The sequence below is a fragment of the Calliphora vicina genome, chromosome 1, assembly GCF_958450345.1.
Source record: "Calliphora vicina chromosome 1, idCalVici1.1, whole genome shotgun sequence".
Taxonomy (NCBI): Eukaryota; Metazoa; Arthropoda; class Insecta; order Diptera; family Calliphoridae; genus Calliphora; species Calliphora vicina.
This window is the reverse complement of record NC_088780.1, coordinates 162986861-162992860: the sequence shown is the minus strand read 5'-3', so window position 1 is coordinate 162992860 and position 6000 is coordinate 162986861.

Genomic DNA, 6000 nt, shown 5'->3' with positions numbered 1-6000 from the left:
TGCGATGAATATTTCGATGTGTTAAAAACGGAATGACAAAATCAATAACATTTGTTAATGCAAAAAACAACGGATATTGCCTTTGGTATATTCTTTTAATATCAATGAATACATTGATTTTCAAAACTAAAAAATACCTTGGTTTATTTCTGTATTACGTGCAAAATCTTCGATTTTTATATGAATAAATTATTTAGGTTCGAGTTCATATAATTTATTAAAAATGAAAATTTATATTTAATTTAATAATTTCAAAGAATACAGAAAAACTTATTTTATTAGAAACACTACTGGCATAATGGAAAGCATTTTCATTTAATTTATAATCATAAAGTTCTACAAAATAATTGAATATTAATTTTCGATTTGTGTTATAAAGGTAATGACAAAATTAAAGAACTTACAATACTGTATGTTAGGTGGTGAGTAGAATAAATAAAACTGTTACTGATGTTTAGGGAGCGGATTTTTATGCATTTATAAAAAAAAAATATGCGCCTAAAAATGGTTTATAAAAAATTATTAAATGATGAAAACCACCAAACAGAAACAGTAATGATGTGTTTGGTTATTGTTTTTATAATAACAAATCTCTTGCATATTTTTAGGTGCATGAAAATTCGCTCCATACTGATGATAAATTAACAACAACAAAAACTGTGCTACAAATTGGGAAATTTGTTATACAAAAAATTATAGGTTATTGTCTAGGCTAAATTAATACCTCTCCCAACGATTCTTATCTTGGCTAAATAAATGCATAAAGAAAACATAAACATAACCATGCTCTGAGTTTTATTTATATAAAAAAAGTAAATAAATAATACTAATAATTAAAAAAATAAACTACCCCCGCCCCACTTTCTGCCTGATACATTAAATTTACATTAAATAATACATAATACGTACATACATACCTACATATTCATCAATTCCCTTAAGTACATACATATGTATTTATAATTGAAATAAAAATAATATTTACTAAAAACTAAATATGATTTTATAGTTATTAAAACTAAGAAATTAAATAATTGTTACTTTTACCTGATAATTAATCCTGAACTTAAAATAAAACCAAAAGAAAGAAAAAAAACTATTTAAGATTTAAATGAATTTTGTTTTAGTTTAAAAACTACACTATATACAACAGATACAACAAATTGAACATTATATACTAAATAAATGTATTTACATAAACAACATAAGTACATACATATTTATTAAACCACAATAATGAAAAAACTATAAACAAATTGAAAACAAAATGTATGTAAGTAATAAGAATAAAATAAATAAAATTATACTCAATCTTAAAAAAATATAAACAGAAACAGCAACCAAATAAATAAATAATACATATAAAAATAAAGATGAAAGACAAATTATTAAAACAATGCTAAACCAGAATTAATAAATAAATAAAATAAAACTATAACAAATAATACTGTATCATGTTTACTGTTGATGTTATGTTAGTTTATTAATAAAACCATAAAACAAATAATAAATAACACTATATACAAAATCCATACACACATGATATGATAATTTATTATTATTATTATTAATAATGACAACAATAATAAAACAAATATGTAATAACAATAATACAACAACAAGTAATAAACAAATAAATTAATAAAAGAAATGAAAATAAAATGAATTATGAGAAAACAAGTTAAAAAAAAACTCAATCATTGCAGCTTGCACTTGTCAACACATAGAAAAAGTGGTTTTATTTTTTCACACAATATTTCTAGCAATTTTTAGATTTTTGCTTTAGATTTCATAAAAAGCCTATTTTCGGGAAATCAAGTTTAAAACCAGTGTAATTTGGCCATTTAAAACTAGTTCCGATTGACGTATTCGCAGATAAATATAAGAGTTTAAGTTTTGACGAAGGACCAAACTCACCCCTGAATAGTGGCGCTCTAGGGTCCCAAAAATGGCACTTCAGATGCCCTATTCCAAACGCGTAAAAACTTGAACTCGAATACGACACTGCTGCATGCCATTACAAATTTGACACATTTTTCAAAGCACCCAATAAAAATATCACGTAATAATGCTTTTCGTTTACAACGAAGGGACTGAGAAAAACTATAAGGGCACTGCTACACGTTCAATATATTGTTACGTTTTAACAATTTTCAAAACGCTGGTTTATTTCCTTTAAATAAACCGGATACTTTTGATTGCAAATAAAAGCCGTTTAGTAGTTTGAAAATGGTAACAACTCTTTATTTATTGAAATGTACAACAACAACAGAATTAAATAGTCACTCAATGTTTTTTTTACGCGTTTGTAAATTCGCAGAAATACAGACACAATTTATAATGTACACGAATTTACTTGAAAAACACAACACACTTTAAGGCACTCAGTTGATGTTTATTCGAAAAGCGTCTCTGATAAACTAACTCACGACTGCAACCTCTGCCACTATTTATAACACTGCCATCTGCACTCTAGATTGTTCTTTAACTGTCAAAATTCGAATATTCTAGATCTTACTAATGCATACGCCATCTGTGGTATACTTTCTACAATGTTCTTTAACTGAATATTCGAATTCGAATACAGCGTTGCCAACTTACGATCAAATCAACTGAAAGCTTTTATTTAATAATGCCCACAGATATGTTACAGTTTGCTATTACAGCACTGTTATTTGAAAGCATTATGCTACTTTTAAATCAGCCCTTAAAATCGTTATATTTGAATTCAAGTACAAATTCGTAACAATATATTGTGATATTTAGATCTCGATCCATTGTAATGGATCACGCATAATTAGGCGATTTGGATCGCGATTATGGTTAATAATTTCCCGGACTTTTTTTCTTTCCCGGGAGAAATTAAAAAATCGTTTCATTCCCGCGAATTTTTTAACATCAATACTGCATGCTACACGTTCAATAAATATCGCGATACTGGATCGCGGTCAATATATAAAATCGTATATATAATATCGTAGAGTTCGGAAATACTTAGGTGTAGCAGTGCCCTAAGTATTTCCGAACTCTATGGACTGCAATAAACCAGAATTGATGTATATTTTTTTCGTTCTCTTTTGATTTGATTTAATTTGTTTAACCCTCTAAAACCCGCAAACTTTAAAAAGCTAAAAAAAAGTTGTCGAATAATAGTAAAAAGTAAAAAGTAATTATGACCCAATAAACTCAGAACAGCCATCAGAAACTAATTTGCAAATTAAGTTTAAGAACCAGGTGCAAACAGTTGAAGAGTGCCTCAGGGCACTGTTGCCGGTTTAGGTGTAAAAAACAATAAGATGTAAATTTTAATTATGATACGATTTTATTGAAAAACTAATGATAAAAGATACAAAAAATAAGAAAATAGGTTTTACTTTCTTCAATAGCATAAATGAAGATCGCATTTTGAGCAAACAGACTGTGTTTACAACTTTTTGCTTAGTTTGCACTATCTTTCTCCAACTGTAATGTATCCATTACAATAACCCGAAGCGTAAGAGATTTGACAAACAGTCAAATCGACAACACAGCCAAATATCCATGGCTGTAAGGAATTCTCTGGATTTGGCGGGACCAAAAGGATCCTATCTATTATGAGCTGCTGAAATCTGACCACCACCATCACAGGGAACCTGTAACGAACACAACTGATTTGTTTAAAATGGGCCGAAAAGGTAATATTCCATCATGCCAACGCTCGGCCACATGTTGCAATACCTGTTAAAAACTATTTAGAAAGAAGTGGTTGGAAAGTTTTGTCTCATCCGCTTTATAGTCCACGCCTTGCCCCATCCGATTACTATTGGTTTCTCTCTCTGGGATACGCTTCACTTTGGAACATTGTATCCGATATTGGCTTGATTCGTACTTGGCCTCAAAAGATGAGCAGTTCCTTTGGCTCGGAATCCATATGTTGCCAGTAAGATGTGAAAATACTTTAAATAAATTTATATTGAACAAATGTTTCAAAATAAAAGCTAAAAATTTAAAAAAATCCCGCATTTTTAAATCGTACTTCCAATTTAAGAACTTTTAGCTGATGCGTCAGATGGTTCAGATAAGGGGTAAGTATTGTTTCATCTAGTTTTTAAACAATATCAATTTGTTTTATATTAAATACTTATAGACAAACATTCAAACTCAACATTTTTGTTCAGTGTATTAAGAAATCTTCAACAACAGTAAACATCTTTCGCATACAATATCTTTGTTTCTTTTATATTTCAGTTTGTACTTAAAATAACAACTCAATTGTTTGCTAAAATTTTCCATAAAATTCTCTACTCATTACTCTCTGTACAAAAATGTTTGCTCCAAATATCTCTCGCCCTTTGAAATACATACTTAACAACCAGTGTTGCCACTTCATGTGTAATTACACATATTGTGTGTAATTTTAACTTGGATGTGTAGCCCATGTGTAATTGAGTGAATGTGTAATTCATGTGTAATTTTAAATTCCAATTATATCCAAAATATATTGTCAATGTATGTCTTTTATCTACATTTTGGATTTTAATTGAATGAATGAATTATGGATTGTTCAGATTTTAAAACCGACTGAAATAAATATGTACTTTATATGAGGGAAAGTAGCTACATATATCCTCTATTTTAGTTGATAAATAAAAAATCCAGTATCTCTGAATGTATTCATATTTAATTATATTGTACTCGTTTGTTACTCAGTATAATGGAATTATTGTATGAGGATATGACTCAAGTTTTAACAAAATTAACATTAAGGTTTGCAGAAAAATATGATAAGTAATTTGGAGATTACTATGTTTGGTTTTCCAAGTGGACATTTCGCCGTTAGTGATAGTTTTGTTTGCGTAATATTGGTAATAGAAACTAAATTTTAGTTTATATTAAAGACTTTTAATTCCAACATGAAAAAATATAAAACAACAAATATTATTCAATAACTTATACATTTTTACAAGTTATTACAAATTTTTATTGGAAAAAACTTAATTTTCAATTATAATTTTAAATTGTTTATAGAATAAGGGTAAAGGTATTTACAGATAACGGTATAAACTATTATATCGGTAACGGTAATTGCAGTTATAGTAAGAGTGCTATATTCGGCTATGCCGAATCTTATATACCCTTCACCTTTGTTGTGGATGCATTACTATTTTTTATAATAATTAGTATATATGTATGTATATTGCCCACTTTCAGTACAGCATCCTAAATATATCAAGAACACTTTTAAAAATTGTAGAAGTCACAAACGTAGAATTGTAGAAGTCACAAAAACAAAAACAAAATACGCAAAGCAATGAAACCAACACACATCCAAACATACGTATTGTTGCTTTTTTGTCAAAACAAAAACAAAATACGCAAAGCAATGAAACCAACACACATGTCTTTTTTTGATGAAATTTTCAGAGGTTGTCTCAGATTTTTGCTCATATCTCCGTTATTTATGGACGGATTTTAAATAGCAAACTTCTCGAAAGCATGTCTGACAGAATTATTCAAGATTTGGATCCCGAATATATCTGGGGTCTTCACAAAATTGATTTCAACAGACAGACGGACATGGCTTAATCGACTCCGCTATATATAAGGATTCAGAATATCCACGAAGGTGAAGGATATAAAAACAAGAACGTAGGAATTTGTGTGAGAAAAATTTATTTACAAATTGTTACTAGTTATTTTTTATACCCGTAAGAACTGTTTTGTGTTTATGCTATTGTCTGTCTGGTGTCTGGTGTGTGTTTTAAATAACAAACAATAAAATTGACTTACGATTTACTATTTTGGAAGCTTTATTTCAAATTTATAACTACAAATTTTAAAAATATAAACGTTACAAGATTTTACTGGTAAAGTATTTACTGGGAAGGAAAATGATCAGAGCTATAATTTTTAAACAAATAGTAAAAAATATTTATCTTTGAAACGGAAAACAAAACTGATTTCAAAGCACTTAAATTAGGAATAAATTCAAATTTGAAAGCAAACGGAGTGCTATTTTTT